General features: G+C 43.6%; 2 long non-coding RNA genes across 2 annotated transcripts in view; both read left to right on the forward strand.

Moving 5' to 3' along the window:
- The window catches only part of LOC135280133 (uncharacterized), a 34,743-nt gene that overhangs the window by 1,015 nt on the left and 16,928 nt on the right, over positions 1–16,800 (forward strand). The window lies entirely within an intron of this gene.
- Positions 524–4,656, forward strand: LOC135280135 (uncharacterized). Its single transcript, XR_010347192.1, has 3 exons — positions 524–739; positions 3,756–3,812; positions 4,573–4,656. It is a non-coding gene; the product is annotated as an uncharacterized LOC135280135 (long non-coding RNA).

The raw sequence follows: 16,800 nt of genomic DNA on the forward strand, positions 1-16,800 counted from the left end.
CAGACTTCAGTGAGTCTCTGCACTGGGGTTTTTGCATGTAGCCTGTATTTTTCAGTATGGGACTCTCAGGAATCCTGTCTGCTTGAGCCAAAATGTAATTCCCTTTTGTAAGGAAAAGATGCATATGGAAATAACAATCTCATCAGCACTTGGGAAGCTCATGCAAAATACTCTCACTGCTGCTTTCTGCCTGGCCTCTAAAAGCAGATAATGGTCTCAGGGGCTGCAGTTCAGTACTGCCCTGCTTCCACAACAAACCCACTGGGCACCCCTTGGTGCTCCCATCCTCAGGCATGCCCTGACACCCTTGCAAAGGAAATCAGTGGTGTGGGGGTGGCTGTCCATGCCCATCCCTCCTGGAACAGCGGCCGTGTGGGGCTGGGTGTGAGCCCAGGGACACGGCTGGAAGGGAGGGAGGGAGGGAGCATCTGCCCAGCCATGCAGATCTGCCTCTGGGGAATCCTCCTGTGTCTGGAGCTGTACACGCTCTGCTGGCAGAGCCGGTCTCAGTGCCACAGCTCTTGATGTGCTGGTAGCACCCAGCAGCCAGGCTGCAAACCCTGTGTTCACACTTGGTAGTGGTGTTATGAGAGTGCAAAATTTTCCCCCAACTCACAGATCCAAGCAGGACTGATTCCATGAGAGATAGTGACACCATGCCAACTTGAACAATTCCATAGAACAGCAACCCTCACCTGTCTCTATGAGCTTCTTCCAAAGCAAGACACTGTGAGTGAAGGTACCATTTTTTCCTTTTCAGGAGGTCTGTCCCACAAAAGCTATGTGCATTGCAGGTTTCGTGGCATTCCTGGGGCTGCTTGGGTGCAAAAGGGCTGCAGGGATGCACAGTAACCCAAACAACTTTTCTGTGGCGTGATTTGCTACCACTCTAGGGTTTGCATGTCCAGAAGACAAGTTGTTGACACAGAATGTAGAGTTGCACACTCCTTTTCTTGAGGCACTCCCAGCAAGGCCGTGTAACGGTTCAAGGGCTGAAATGTCCAGCTGGAGCTCTGCAGAGAACTGCTCAGGGAGGCAGAATGTAATTATCTGTGCTGGAGTCTGGCCAGGTTTCCAAGGTTAACACCTTTCATCTTGACATCAAATCTTTAATGACCACATGTGGTAAAGACATTTGTTCAACACCTCATTTGGGAATGTGGCATTGTCACTGTGCCTCTGTTGTCTTGTATTGGTTCAGTATTGGTTTCAAGGAAAATTGTTCTTGAAGTCCTTCATGGACAACCACACATTTCCTCTGGAAATTCCTGTTTGAGTATAACCAGGACCTACTGGTCTGATTTTTCCTTCTTCCAAATCATCTAGTCCTCTGTCCTCCTTACAAGCTAATAGAGAGCACTGTAATTACCCTTATTTTCAGGCTGCCAAATAAAGTAATTAGAGAAATAGGCATTATGATTTTGGAAAGATACATTAGAGAATGAAAGGGAGTGATGAGAGCATGTTCTCACAGAGCCAATTAAAACACTGCTGAGGAGATTCAGTGCTTCTTCCTGGCAATCCAAGCAGACAAAAGAGATTCACAGGGATTTACTCAGACAGAAGGATGGCAGAAACGCTCCTTTCTGTTTCTAAGCATATGACATATGGAAATCCAGCTGGGGAAATAGCTTATGGAGTGACTTCTTTGAGCAGTACCCACCATTTAGAAATGGTGGAACAATATGAAACTTTCTTAAAGGTATTTGTTGTGATATCTGAGATAGCCTAGCTGAAGCAAAGAATCTTGAGTTGCTTTTACTTATTATTTAGTCTTGTTTAGACTTTGTAAAAGACTTCTCTTCATGGTCATTAAAAATATCAAACTTTTCAAGCCATTAATCTCTGTTTAACTGGAATTTTGTTATAGAAAGAATTAAAAATATCTATGCAATGAGGGTTTGAGGAGCATTGAGCAGAAGCACAAACAGAATGTGTGCATGGGGGTCAAGGAGATCTGGAACACCTCATGCTGAATGCAAACTCTAAGCTTGTTGTAATTTTTTATAGCTTTGGAGAAATGCCTCTTCCTCAGCAGCAATTTTAATTGCTGAATGAACACCTGGATCCCAGTTTTTGCCACTCTTAGAAATGAACTACACGATCTCCACGTGCCAAGGTGGTGCATAAGGCTTCAGCCTAAGTCTTGGGTTTTTTCCCTTGATTGCACATCCATGAAGCTCTTCATACCCACTGCTCTTTAGGTACTTTGCAGTGAAGTATTTTCATTTCACATATTAGAAAAATGGAGCTTAAAAATTGCTTGTACAAAGTTAGAGAGAAACTAAAAGTTTCTTAGCCTCTCTTTCCATGCTGATATTGGATCACACCACTGTAAAGCAAGGAAAAGTTGAACTTATCCATTTCTAATGCCACAGGATTTCCTGAGCTCATTGTGAACCTTCCTGGGTTCTGTACAAGGTATTTTTGTTCATATGAAGTAGTATTTGCAGTACAATAAATTTCTAACCTGTGAACTGAAACAAGAATTTAACTTGAACTAAATTCTCCCCTTCCAGAGGCCATTTTTTTCCAGATTATTGACATATATATGTTTATCAGTAAAATTTGTGATCTTCAAAACAAATCAATCCACTTTGTGCCTGGCATCTGTCACATTGGAATGTGTATCTGCTGCAGTGAGCACGTTTGCTCACAGGTGTTAATGCTGTGTCATTTTGCTATGCCCCAGTGTAATTGTTCCTCTGGACTCAGTCTGGGGTGGTGACTCCTCAGGATGTGTTAGCAGGAGTTTGGTGCTTTCTTGTCTAGAGAGTGACTGTACACTGTGGCAGTTTTCATAGAAAGAAGTGTTGTAAGCCAAGACAGAGGTTTGTAAAAGCTTTGGCTGTTTTCCCTTGAGGTGTGTACATCCCAGGTAGCCAAAAAGAAGCTGCAGCAGCAGCTGTAGGGACTGCGTGCCTCACCTCTTGGTGTGCTGCTCCCCTGTCAAAGAGGAACAAAAAGATTTCTGTGGTCTGAGAAGGTTTTGCTGTGAATGTCAGTACTGTTCTGTCTTGGTGCATTTTTTAGCAATATGCCCTGTTTTCTAAGAAAAGATGAGCATGATGACTTTCCAATATTAAATACAGAGGTATTTAATAAATAAAGAGAACGGAGACTGTAGCATCCAGACAATATTGATGATAGGTCACATACAAAGACTACCTGGACCCTCTAGAGACTACATCAAGATCAACTTATTACGATAGAAATATCTGCTATAAAAGTTTTCTCTTCTTGCGGTTAAACAATGCACATCTAAATCCCGAAAAGGTTTGGGATGGGGCCCCTTGCAGCTTTCACCAGCACCTGGTTATGTGCTTTGTTTCTCATCTTTCTGTGTGGAGTTTCAGCATCCCAAAATATTGGTACATTTATGGCTTTTTCTAGAAGTAAGGGGCATGTGCTCTTTTTCAACTGCTGTTCCTGCTGTAGCTCTGTCTGATCTCTTGAATGTGCTTTTGATGCCTCAAATAGTTGTGAGGCAAACCTGGGACCACTCCTCATAGGTTCCCAGGAAAGGGGAAAAAATCTTACAAATCCTTTTTGTTTTAAGGTATTGGAAAGCAGAGAGTTTCCACCCAGCTGTCACTCCTGATGCCACAAGCCTCTCACAGTGGGGAGGCAGTGGGAATGCCAAGTCCTATCCCATTCCCCTGCATGTCCTGCCCTGCTGACCCACTCCTGCTCCTCTTCCCCTCAACACTTCCCCTGAGTGTTTGGGACCTAAAATATCTGTTTGCTCTTTGCAGGCAACCTTTGTCTGAGGAGCAAAGTGGCTGAGGAGCCTCCTGCCAGGGCCTGAGAAGGTGAAATGCCCAGAATCAAACGTTTCTCTCTGGTTTTGTGGGGTTGGCAGGACTGTGGGCGCTCCCCGAGCACCCGGCCCTGGCCGCGGAGCCACCTGTCCCTGCAGGGCTGGCAGAGGAGGCTCAGGGCAGCCCTGCCCCTCCATCCTGCTGCAGGGTGAGCTGAGCCAGCCTTTCCCCTCCTCCTGCCCCTGCTGTGCTCAGGTTGGCCCTCTCCTACATCCAGCCATTGGATCTTTGTTTGACCCTGCCCCAGCAGGTGCTGAGCCTCGCTGCCAGCAGCCTCTGCCCAGCCCTGCACTGCTCCAGCATCCCAAATTTTACCCCCATCCATGTGAGAAGATATAAAGTCCTTGCTTCTACAGTCCCAACTCTTGGCTTGCTCTCTGTCATTAAAAAAATCATAGTAAAACTTCGGTTTTCATTACTTCAAAGAAAAGCTGGGAAAAAAGCTCCCTGTTGTCTGAACCAGATAGGAGGAGAATGCCTGAACATCTTTATCCATTTTGGGGCTCTTTTATAATCTCATGATTTTTAAAAAATCAAACCTCTCTATTATTTCATTTTATGAGCAGTCTGACTAATGACTTTCGTAAACTTGTGTTGGCAGAACTAAAAACTGCTTAAATAAAATGAGTAATTGTTTTCATTCATCAGTTACAAGAGCGATTACAGTTTCAGTACTCTGCCCCCAAATGGGGGCTAGATCCTCCAGTCATGGATTATTTATATTACCTGTCTCGCTGTTTACATTCTCCAGCCCACTGATGGCTCTATTCAGTGTCCAGGCCCCTTCTTGTAAAATCTGGTTGCTTCAGATTCGGGTAATCCAGGTAACTGCTTCTCCTTTGATTTCAAGCATGAAATAAGTTATAATGAATTCTTGTAGCTTGATTTGTTCATTTGGTGTTAAGTGGCTACTAAAATGTTAAGATATTCAATGTTAAGAAGCCTTCACATAATTTTCTGACATGTAAGGTTCAAGGGAAAAAACCCCATTGAATCACAGAATGGTTTAGGTGGGAAGGGACCATCAGAGATCATTTTGTTCCAACCCCCAGCTGTGGGCAGGGACACCACAGCAAACCTCAGGTTTCCTTGGTCACACACCCAGTGACAGAACCAGAAATAGTTCAGTTTGAAAGGGTTAAAGAATAGACTAATCTGTCACGTGCCTGTTGGACACGAGCTGTGGGACAGCTGCTCTGGGAATGGAGCTGGTGATCCCTGGCACCCCGGGCAGGGCTGGAGGATGAGTCTCATTGTCTGGGATTTTGTCGTAGTGGTGTGGTTGGAAATCATACCAGGATGGAGCAGCTCAGCAGGGATTCAAGTGCTCTCTCCTCCAAAGGTCCACTTGTGGTCACGTACACAGCCTGGAGCACAGGGAGTGTTCAACCCACGGGAGCACTGGGAGAGCTGTGTAGGAATGGAGTCACATTGCTGTAGGCACCTCCGTCCCTGAATCTTTATTGCTTTTTGTGCCACTTCACTGCAACACGGAAAAGGCACAGAAATTATCTACTTTGGCTGTATCTCAGAGCTGAAATTGAGCCAAAAGCCCAAGAAAAGACAGCTTTACTGGATTCTGCAGTATTCTGGGCATGCATTGAAAGTTTGTAATGTTCCCTTGTCTTTCTAGTAGGAAGAAGTAAAACTGATGCCTTGAAAATCATTGAAGTCTAAATAGCGATTTTCTCATCTAATCCAAATTTCATGGCTTTATCCTGTTCTGCCACTGCAAACTCCATTTCTGTGGATGGCACCTGAAAGCCACAGCGTTCATTCCTAACCTCCTGATCTGCTCCTTGTCCACAAAGCAGCTGGAGCTGATAGCAAGTAATTCATGGAGAAGGGGGAAACCAAATCAAAGTGAGAGTGGTAATCTTAACAGTCTACTTTGTACTTGGCAGATCTCAAAACACTTCCCAAAGTGAAGGTGCCTAATTTTAGGTCCTTCAGCCACCCAATATGCTTGTTAAGAGGAGGGAGTGGAAACATTTGTTTGTGACAGAGCTATTAAATGTAGGATTTGTGCCTTATAAAGTGGCAGTGTTGCTTTTGCAGGCTGATTAGAAATGGTGAATAGATTTGGGTCCCATGGCCCTTGGAATGAATGCAAAACTCACTCCACACCAGTAGGAGATGGATAGGGAAAATTGTTCCTGTTCCAGTGTCCTCCCCTGTGAGTGTCATAGTAATGTTGTCTTGAATTTCACAAACATTGTAGGCAGGTTTTGAATGTTCTGGAAGCAATCTTTAATGCTAATGGGTAGTAAAGCGATACTAGAGGTCTGAATCTCCAAGAATTTAATTTTAAACAGTGTATCTGAAAGCAATGCAATTCTATTACAACATCGCTCCTGCTTTGCATATATATATATTTCTCTTTTCCAGTGCTCTCAATATGATTTATGAGCAGCAATTAACTCAACCTTTTAACAGCGTGTGACAGGTGTTGCTGGGCCCATTTATGAACCAGGCAAGCTGAGGCACAGAGGTGTCAAGCGTAGTTTGGCAGCAAGAGTATTGCAAAATGAAGACCAGAACCCAAGAATCCTGAATCACAGCCCCTATTCTATGAGCTCTCCATTTATTGCTAGGAGAGAAGATCATTAAAATCCACTGGGCTTGTCTGGCAGACTTTATAAACTTATGCATGCTTTTAAATGCAGTGGGGGTTATCGTTATTAAATGATGAATGTAGGAGGGTTTTTACATAATGCTGAAGAAACACATTAAACCATGATGGAATGAGAATCAATATAGGTCATCATTGAAAATCATTGAAAATAAGCATTCTGCTGAAATGGATTTTGCCTGTCATTCAGCAATGTTTATATACTGTGCTTGCTTTATGCTGCTCTGCCTATGTAACAGAAAATATTTTTTTCAAATGTAAATGGCAGGTGGCTTTTAGAATATTGTACTTTAGTGCTCACAGACCTTGGGTTTCCTTCCCCTTAGCAGGACTGAGGGTCTATATCACAGCCTGCAGCAGTGGGGGAGGTGTGGGCTCTCTGTATTTTATGCTTACAAGATAGTCTGGGGTTTCAAATCCTTCTTGGAACAGTGACCTCGGTGCTCTCACTGGCAACCTCATAGGATGGTATAGTGCTCCTGACTGGGGAAAGGTGCTGGGAAAAGGTGCTCCAGTCAAGATAAAATTTGCCCCTCCTTAGCTGAGACCACGGCAGTGCACAGACCTTGCAGTGCCCCTTGGGGACAGTGCTCATCCTCATGTGCTTCACCACTGAGGCAGAGCTGGAATTAGAGATGAGTATCTGCTTCCAGTCATGGTCATCAGAGATCTGCAAAGTTCTAGATCAACAGAAGAGGGGCACTTCAGCTGAAAGCTGGTTATAGCAAGTGTTTTGCAATAGAAAAAGGGGGTCTGAGCCTCTATTTTTCAGCTCTATGTGCAAAAGAAGAAGAAATTTATAACATATCTTGAAGTTCCTACCTGCAAGTACATTCATATCAGTAATACACTAAGAATTCCAGAAGTTCTACCTTGCTAACTTGGGTGGGATAGAAACATGTGAAAACTTGATAAAAGCAGTATGGGGACTTGCCATGTGCTTAACTCTTGGAATCGGAAATCCTTTATTCACATCTGAAATTAACAGCTAAGTACTAGTTGAAATAGGACTTTTTTCTGTGTTGTATGGAGTTTTCTGTTGTATGGTAGATGATTTAATCAGGGGATTTTTTTAATGAAAAAGAAAAATAGAATAGAGATGTGGGTAATTGAATATATAAGATCCTGTTTCTGGTTTTAGTGTAAATGCATTTATTATTTGTAAACCTGACTCATTTGTAAAGTCACACACCAAAAAGTGGACACACATTCAGAATTATCCAAGCCCCTTATGAGTGTGAGCAGTACTTCATGAGCTGGTGTCAAAATGTTCCCCAGTAATGGTCTGGGCTACCAATACATTTATTGCTGTCACTGACTAAATCTTCTATATGTTTATTTTCACATGCAACTGTATTAAACTCTGGGCATATTTCAGCCTTACTTAAGTACTAACAGAGAATTAGGTAAGCAGTCAATATTGCTGAAAATAACCCCAAAAATATAAAACTCATTCCCAAAATCTAAGACAAAGGCAAAACCAGTGGCCTTTTGTGACCCTGTAACCCAACCAAAACTTCTCAGCCCATGAGGCTGGATGGTCTGATGATCCTTATGCTGCTCTGGACTCTTGATTCAAACCCCAGATCCTGTGAAATGCTAAGGCAATCCCTGCCTATTGTTTGTTTGGTATGTTGGTTGTTTTTTTTCCTCTAGCTGAAGGTGCAAAGCAAAATAGGTCTGTGGTCCCACTCCCATTACAGACTGTGAGAGTTTGCTTACACTGAAGTCACTGACAAAACCCTCAATAGCTTTAATGGGGGCAAGAACAGCCTCACCGTGATTTAATCTAAAGTGTTCAGCTCAAGGCAGAAAGACAGGGGCTCTTTGAAAATGACAACTTGTGGGTTTTGGAGAGGTCATTAACATATTTGTCATGGGGGAAAGAGGGTAAATAAGGAACTTGAAAAGAAAGACAGATATTAATTACGCTTCAGACAACATTGTTGTGTGCTGATGACATGCTGCAGCTCTCCAGACGACTATAATTTGCAAGGGAACCCAACGAGTAGGAGACTTTACAACAAGCCAAGCAATTAGTTCTTCCTGAGTTGCAAGAGTGACATCATGTGTGCAAAACATGCCTTCGCCTTCAGCTAACAACACATACTCATTTATTCTTCCTGCAGGGTCACTGTTGGCTGTGAAGGCCATTAAATCATTCCTCTGATGGATGTGTTAACTTTCAGAGCTGAGTGAATAAGGGTCCCTGAAGTGCAGATAAAGGAACACGTGTTCAAAGCTCCAACTATCAACAAAAGCAACCCCAATATCTAATTTTATGTGCTATAGCTGGCTTACAAAATTCTTGTATTCTTTTAAATACCTTAAGTAATTCTCCATGGTCTTGAAAATTTGTCCCTGTTATAGGGTCTGACCTGAAAAGTGAGTGGTTTTCTTTGCTTGGTTTTATTTATTTGTTTTGTTTTTGGTTTTGGTTTTTTGGAGTAGGATTTTTTTTTTTTGTGTGTGTCTGAAATTTGTCAAGACTTTGTTGGACAAGATGAGGCTTGCTTTTATGAGCTCTTTGTATACAATTCTGAGAAAAAAAAGGTAAGGATTTTATTTGACTAGGAAATGTAATAGAAATTAGATGCTTAAAGAGCAATGTTTATATATATCTGGGCATAGATTTCCAGTAGTGTGTGCTTGGTTTCATAAGTTGCATCACTTAGTGTTTTGCACTGCATGAGTTTATTGAAGAGACAATAAAGATCCATCTGATACTCAATGAAGAGTAAATTATGGCATTGATCTGGAGAGACAATTACATTTATTCTTTAATCAGATACATAGTCCCACTGGAGCCACATACTACTTACCTACAGTAAATTAAGCTCCTGCTTAAATGCTTTGTAGACTCAAAATCCAAAACCACCTAACTCATGAAGATATTTCAGATCTTCTGTCTGTCAGAAGTGTGATGCAAATTGTCATGTAGGTTTTTATTTCCCTCTGGATTAATGAAAAGAAGAATGAGATGTGAACAAGCTTGACTTTAGAGATCCACTTTAGTGTGTGAAAAGCTGTTTTATCTTTTGAAGAAAGCTATTACTACAAATGAAAAAGGAACATTTCACCATTATATATTTTTTTTTTCTAAACATAGCAGTGGGCACAAAGATTTGGCAGAGCAGATGCAGAACAGGGCCACAACCAGCTTGGCACAGAGGGCTGAGGAGCTTTGCATCAAACCAGAGCGGGTTTCCCTGACTGGGATGAGGTTCTGGACAGGGCTCTGAATACCCTCATTACCTTTTCCTGTCTTAGAGTGTTTGCCCAGTGCTGGTGCCTTTCAGTACATCTTTATCCATCCCAGATTTGCCTTTTCCCAATGAAGCAGAAGGGAAAGCTGCTCTTTTCAGCAGTAGCCCAGCCAGACCCACGACACCCCTGTGCTGCACTCTTCTGTGGAAGCCCAGGGCAGTAACTTCAGTACAGCAGGATATTTGGATCTGACCACCCACCCCAAGCTTTCAGCAAATAATCTATATGGTTCTTTTGTTTGTTTCCAGCTCACATGTTTACATAGTCCCCAGAAGCTTCTAAAATTAGAACCTGAGGAAAACAGAAACCTGTTCTCCAAAGCCAGCAGGATGTTTTAATAGGAACTGCTATTGCTATTATTAAGAACAGTAATAATCTTATTTAACCAAAGGCAGGGATGAATCTTGCTGGACTGTGCCTGGATGTGTGCCATGTCTTTATATCCTTGCAAAGCTGTGGCAAAAACCTATCCCAGAAAAATGGTAAAGCTGATGATGGCTGTTCTGTAACAAGTAATACAAAAGGGAACTGTGCAGCCTTTTAGTGCCTGAGACACTAAAGTTTCCTGGTGTTCTTTTTGTGACAGTTCATCCAAGCAGAGAGAGGCAGATCATGTAGAGCACTCAACTGAGTTTTCTGCAGTAAAGTTCCTGTTTTGGTCACAGCACTGTAGGCAGGCAGACATCTGAGAAGGTGACAGTAAAAGTGCCAAGCAGAGCTGAAAGGGAGGAAGAGAATTCTGACTTCTGTGAAAAAACTCTGAACCCTGCTCCTCAGCTACAACTGCAGGGACTTTCCTCCTAACTGAACCCTGAGGATCCCTTCATATGAGCCTGCTCATTTAACTCCTTTATCTGTAGCTGCCAGCATGGCCACAGATGTGATAGGGGAAGCCACTGGTTTTGGTGGTGTGGTCAAAAGAAGAGTGAGCCATGTGTGCATGAACTTTTTTGGCTACAAGCTCCGCACAGCCTGAAGAACTGAACCTCCCACAGAGCCAGAGCCTGCCTGCTTTGTGGGCCATTCTGATTGAATTATTCCTTTGGCAATGCACCCCCTCAGCTAACTTAAATAATATGAAGCTGGTGACAGGCTGGTTTAGGTTTTAAGTGCATGCTTTTGATTAATTTGCTGTATTTCAAGAGAAAAAAATGTGTAAACTTGGTCTTTATTAAATACTACACTGCTTTTCACGTGTTGTGGGTCTACAAAAACCGTATGCCTTTCTTGCCTACCTAATGTACGTTTTCACATATGGGAGAGGCAGAATTGGGACACTCCACATTTAAATAAATATTTAGCAAAAGGGTGTAGGGAAAACTGAGGTTCTATAAGAATTAGGGGAAAGCTTTCAATGTAATAAGAAAAAGAAGCACAAAATGCAACTATTAAACCCATACATTCTTGTGCTCTGTTCACTTGGCCATACTGACACGTGCTGTATAGAAGAGGTGAAATTCTCTCTTCTGTACCCACACATTCATATGTGCCTGTTTGCCCGTGTTTATATTCACCAAGCTCCCACATAGCATGTAAGAGGGAACCTATTTAGTGTTTTTAATAAAACTACAGTTTCATGCCTCTAATAATCCACAGCTAGGAAAATACATGCTTTCTTCCTTCATCTTTAGATTTATTTGAGAGATTTTTGTTTTGTGGTTTAACTGGGTGACATTTCCAATGAAGTGACTTAAAATAATTTCATTTCTTCGAAGACTATAGTGGTTACCATAGAAATACGTTAGCTGCAAAACAAGGAATAATTAGTTTATGTGTTCCTTTGTGTCCCCTAATTTCTTCCATTCAGGATTTTTAAGCATATAATTATAGGGATTATTCAGCTTCGTGATCTTTTTCTCCCTCTATAAATTCGTTTAAAGGCAAAACTCTGATGTCTGTAGAGCATAAATAATAATGATTATATGTGGTAATTAGTCCAACCCGTTTGTCCACATAGCAGAAACAATGTGTTTTCTGTCAGAGGCTGCAATGCTGACTAGTGGCCACTCTGAGCTTCCAGTGTGGCATCTCCAGTTATCTGTCTTATGGCTACTCAACCAGAGACTCTTAAGAGTTAGAAATGGGACTCTGGAGAGCCCTGCAGGACACTTCCTTGTGCTGTTCAAGTTCTGGGACAGTTCTTGTCAAGTTTGACAAGAGAAGCATCAGCAAGCTCAGAAGTCTCTAAGGCTGGGTGACAGTTGAGCAAGGACAGGAGAGTTGCGACACTGGGGCTGTTATTTAACACCTCTGCCCTGGCTGGATTTGCAGAGCAGGCAAAGTTCTGCCTCTGTGGAAGGGCTGAGACTTGTAGGACTTCTCCAACAGCAATTGTGACAGATCAGGCTTTCTGCAAAATGGCAGTTTTCCCTGAACACAGGGAAGGGTGCTGGAGCCCTTCAGAGTAGTTCAGAGGTTAAATCACTTTTCAACTATTGTCCCTTGGGAGAGATGTTCTTTCTCTACAGCTCCAAGATGAATGAACATGAATAAAAAGAGTCTTATCCTATACTTGTTCCCTTTCTCCACTCCAGTCTGTCTGGAACTGTTCCATACAAGGGAAAAGCATCAGGAGCAGGATTTATGCACAGCCTTTTGTTGTCTTTTGTTGCTGCTGCTTGGGAGCCAGGATGCTGCTTATGGAGGGGGCAGCTGTGGCCCTATGCTCCTGAAACCCTGAACCTGGGGAGACGTAAGGCCCTATGCTCCTGAAACCCTGAACCTGGGGAGAGGTAAGGCCCTATGCTCCTGGAATCCTAAACCACGTCCTAACTGAATACTTCTTTGGAGAAGAGAGGAACACTGCCACTACCTGTTCCGGTAAATATATTCCAATGATTCTCCTGGATCAAGCCTTTAAGGAAAAACTATAATTAGTGTAATGTGGCTTTCAAGGGCTCTGGTCTGAGCTAGGTTAAAATCGTGGAATGATTTTTATTGGAAGGGCCCTTAAAGCCCATCTCATCCCAGCCCCCTGCCATGAAGTCGGACACCTTCCACACGCCCAGCTGGTCTAAGCCCCGTCCAGCCTGTGCTCGCGTCCCTCCGGGGCTGGCACAGCCGCACTTTCTCTGGACAGGGTGCTGGTCCCAGCGATCCCATTGCTCCTGGTGTTTCCATCATTCCTGGTGTTCCCATCCCTCCGGTGATCCCATCATTCCCGTTCTTTCCATCATTCCCACTGTTTCCATAATTCCATGTGCTCCCATCCCTTAGGTGTTTCCATCATTCCTGGCCATCCCATCATTCCCGGTGATCCCATAATTCCCGCTGTTTCCATCATTCCCAGTGTCCATCCCTCCAGTGTTTCCATCATTCCCAGTGATTCCATAATTCCCGGTGTTTGTTTCCATCACTCCCGATATCTGTTTCCATCATTCCTGGTGTTCGTTTCCATCATTCCCGCTGTTAACATCATTCCTGGTGTCTGTTTCCATCTTTCCCGGTGTTTCCCTCCATCATTCCCGGTGTTCCCCTCCACCATTCCCGGTGTCTGTCTCCATCATTCCCGGTGTTTCCCTCCATCATTCCCGGGGTCTGTCTCCACCATTCCCGGTTTCCCTTCATCATTCCCGGTTTCTGTCTCCATCATTCCCGGTGTTTCCCTCCATCATTCCCGGGGTCTGTCTCCACCATTCCCGGTTTCCCTTCATCATTCCCGTTGTCTGTCTTCATCATTCCCGGTGTTTCCCTCCATCATTCCCGGGGTCTGTCTCCACCATTCCCGGTGTTTCCCTCCGCCATTCCCGGTGTCCCCCCCTCTCTCCCGGCCTCTCGCGTTCTCTCCGCGCGCTCGGCCATCCCGGCACCGCCGCCTGGCGGCCGCGCTCGGTGCGCTCCGGTGCTGCCCGGCCCGGCCCCGGGAGCGCTCCGGTGCTGCCCGGCCCTGCCCCGGGAGCGCTCCGGTGCTGCCCGGCCCTGCCCCGGGAGCGCTCCGGTGCTGCCCGGCCCGGCCCCGGGAGCGCTCCGGTGCTGCCCGGCCCGGCCCCGGGCTGTGCTGGGCAGGACCGGGGCTCCAGCGGCTGCTCAAGTGACCACCAGTCTGGGATAAAACTCTTATTCCTGTTTATTTATCTTGGACCCTTCAAGAAAGAGCACCTCTCCCGAGAGACAACAGTTGCAAAGTGGTTTAACCTCTGAGCTAAGGAGCCGTCCCTGCTCCTTAGGGATGCTTAGGATGAAGGGGCAAAGCTCAAATCCCTGGTTCAGGTGCTGCTTTCAACGAGTTCAGATCTTGTACAAACCTAATTCAAACTTAAGCATAATGTCTGATACTCAGAACACAATTTCCAGTTTTTTTTTTTTTAATGTTTTTTCATAGATGATCTTGTACAAACCTAATTCACACCTTAACATAATCTCTGATACTCGGAATACAATTTCCACTTTTTTTTTTTAAATGTTTTTCATAGATGAGTTGTCAACTCTAGTTTATTGAAATATAAAATTAATTTCCTAATGCAAGGATGACTTTTGGTAATAGAACATAATATCCAGGAATGGACACTCAGGATAGAGCATTCCACTTAATGTAATACTTGCACAATTAGGAGTTGCTTACCTTAAGAATTATTCTGAGGAGTAATAAAAAAAGAGTAAGAAAATTCCAGTTAATAACCTGGGCAAAGCAATTATCCTTCTAAGAGTCTTTATTGAATCATGTATGCAAAGCAGAGGAGTTTTTCATAACAGATGTATTTAATCTTGATGCAATAATGGTTTTAACCCCACAGTGTCTCACAATGCAGTCAGAGCTTAGACTAGTTCTGATGTGCTTGAATAGAGCCTCTGGGATCACAAACAAGACTCTGCTATTGTGGAAGCCCCTCAAAGTCTTGTTATTTTCCAGCACTAACCATAATAATGAGTGCCTGGAAGATCATTTATATAATGGCTCAATGGTTGGTTTTCATAACTGCCTACAACAGGCCTTTGGAAGCTCTCCCAGTGTTTACTGAAATAAACGTTGGTGTGAGACCATGGTGTTTGTGTCGTAGATGTAAACTCTGGAACAAGGAGAGCAGCCTCATGGCATGCCCTGCTCTGGAGTTTCACCCTTTTGGGGTGAGGGCAGCGCTGGCAGCTCTCCCTGCTCTGACTGCCATTCAGGCTGACACCCTTGGTGCTCAGCTCCTGCTGGCCCTGTGGCCATGCCGTGGAGCACAACAAAAGCCCGGGTCTGTGGAGCTGCATCAAACACAGCTCATGTGGAAACAGGCATATCAAGAAAAGATTCTCCTAAAAACGAGGGTGTTTTACCTCGTTGCATCCCATGATGTGGTCAGGTATAAGTAGAGCACTGGATCTTACAGCTGGCAAAGCATTAGTGGGTCACCAAGACAATTTCCCTCCTTCACAAAGGATGATTCTCCTTGCTGAATATTTGCTAGTGCTTTATTGTGCTGGCTTTTGAATTCTCCAGTGAAGAAGTTTCTGCAAATTACCTTTTACCCCCAAAGTGCTTAATATTCTAATTTTATTCTTTGATTTTCTTTCCTCATGTTGAGTCTAAATTTCTCTTTATTAAGTTTCCTGTAATTGCCCCCAGATATCCATCCTATCCCACCCCACCTGCTTCTCCCCCTCCATGTGAAGCAGGTACTTGTCAGATCCTTCTTGACCATTTCCTTTGGTCAAAGATATACATATGTAATTCCTCTAATCTTCCCTCTACCACCTGTTCCCTCAGGCTCTTCATTATTTTCCTAGCCCTGCTGTGAACAGCTTCCCATTTATAAATATTATTTTATGATGGGTTGTGAATGGCTCATTCTGCCATTACTCTCTCCCCTTCCCAAATCCACACAATGCATGGAGCTTGTGTTTTGGGTACAGACCTGTCTGATCCCACTCTCTTACCTAAGGGAAGCTTCACAACCAGAGAGTTCCTTGTCCCACATGTAACCAGATGCTCTGTAAGCAGGGGTATGGCACATCAAAAGCTTCTTGCAGTTAAATATCTACCCAGAATAAAGCATTGATGGCAGACATGACTGATGAGGGAAGAGGACAGTTGTTTCTCATGACTCAAAAATCCTTTTCTGAGGGCTGCTCTAGTCCTGAGATCTTTGCTTGCCTGGCTTTTTTTACAGGCAGGAATGGATATTGAGACACAGTTGTTCGTTATGTAACTTGCTTTTTAAATCAGAATTTAGTCTCTGTCAATATTATCTGCTGAGTGCAGAAGACCAGAATCTGTGCTTGCAGCATCCATCTCCTGTGCTCTGGGATTCCTGCTGCCATGGTATTTCTCATGACAGTAATGGAATGCAGTGCTGGAGAGGGACTTCTTACGGTGACACGTGGTGACAGGACTAGGGGGAATGGCTTCAAATAAAATGCAGTAAGTGTAGATTGGGTCTTAGGAAGAAATTCTGTGTGAGGGTGGTGAGGCCCTGGCACAGGGTGCCCAGAGAAGCTGTGGCTGCCTCACCCCAGAAGTGCTCAAGGCCAGGCTGGATGGAGTTTGGAGCAACCTGGGATAGTGGAAGGTGTCTCTGCCCATGGCAGGGGGCATGGAATGAGATGGGCTTTGAGGTCCCTTCTGATGCAAACCATTCTGTGACTGTGATTTCTGTCTGGGTGTGGTATATGAGCCTGTGTTGCTGTTCTAAGGACCTTTATATTCATCTAGAAAATAAGCAGTTAAAGTCTGCAAGTGGAGTTCGTTTTGGGTAAGAATATTTTGAGACTTGACTTTACCTTAACCTCTTTGATACAACATTCATATTTCATTCTGTAATGGACAAGTTTGGAGAAATACATGTTTAGGAGTCTTTTTTATGATAAATTATCTGTATACGTAGAACAAACCCCAACTTCTAAAACACTAAGTACTAGTAATGAAATCTAATGACCACCAACTATTTAATTTCTTGAAATAGGCCCCAAGAGAAATATATTTTAGTGTATTGTTAATTTAACATCTTTTAAAGAAGTTAATTTTAAGAGAACAAAAGAAAAAGCTTGAACAGTAAGTCTACATGGAATAATTGTGTAAGTAAATATCCTCCCAGTTAAGGGAGGATAACCCAAGTGAGCCTCATGCACACAGCTTGTGTGAACAATAATTCAGACCAT

This window comes from Passer domesticus, chromosome 13, assembly GCF_036417665.1.
Source record: "Passer domesticus isolate bPasDom1 chromosome 13, bPasDom1.hap1, whole genome shotgun sequence".
Classification (NCBI taxonomy): Eukaryota; Metazoa; Chordata; class Aves; order Passeriformes; family Passeridae; genus Passer; species Passer domesticus.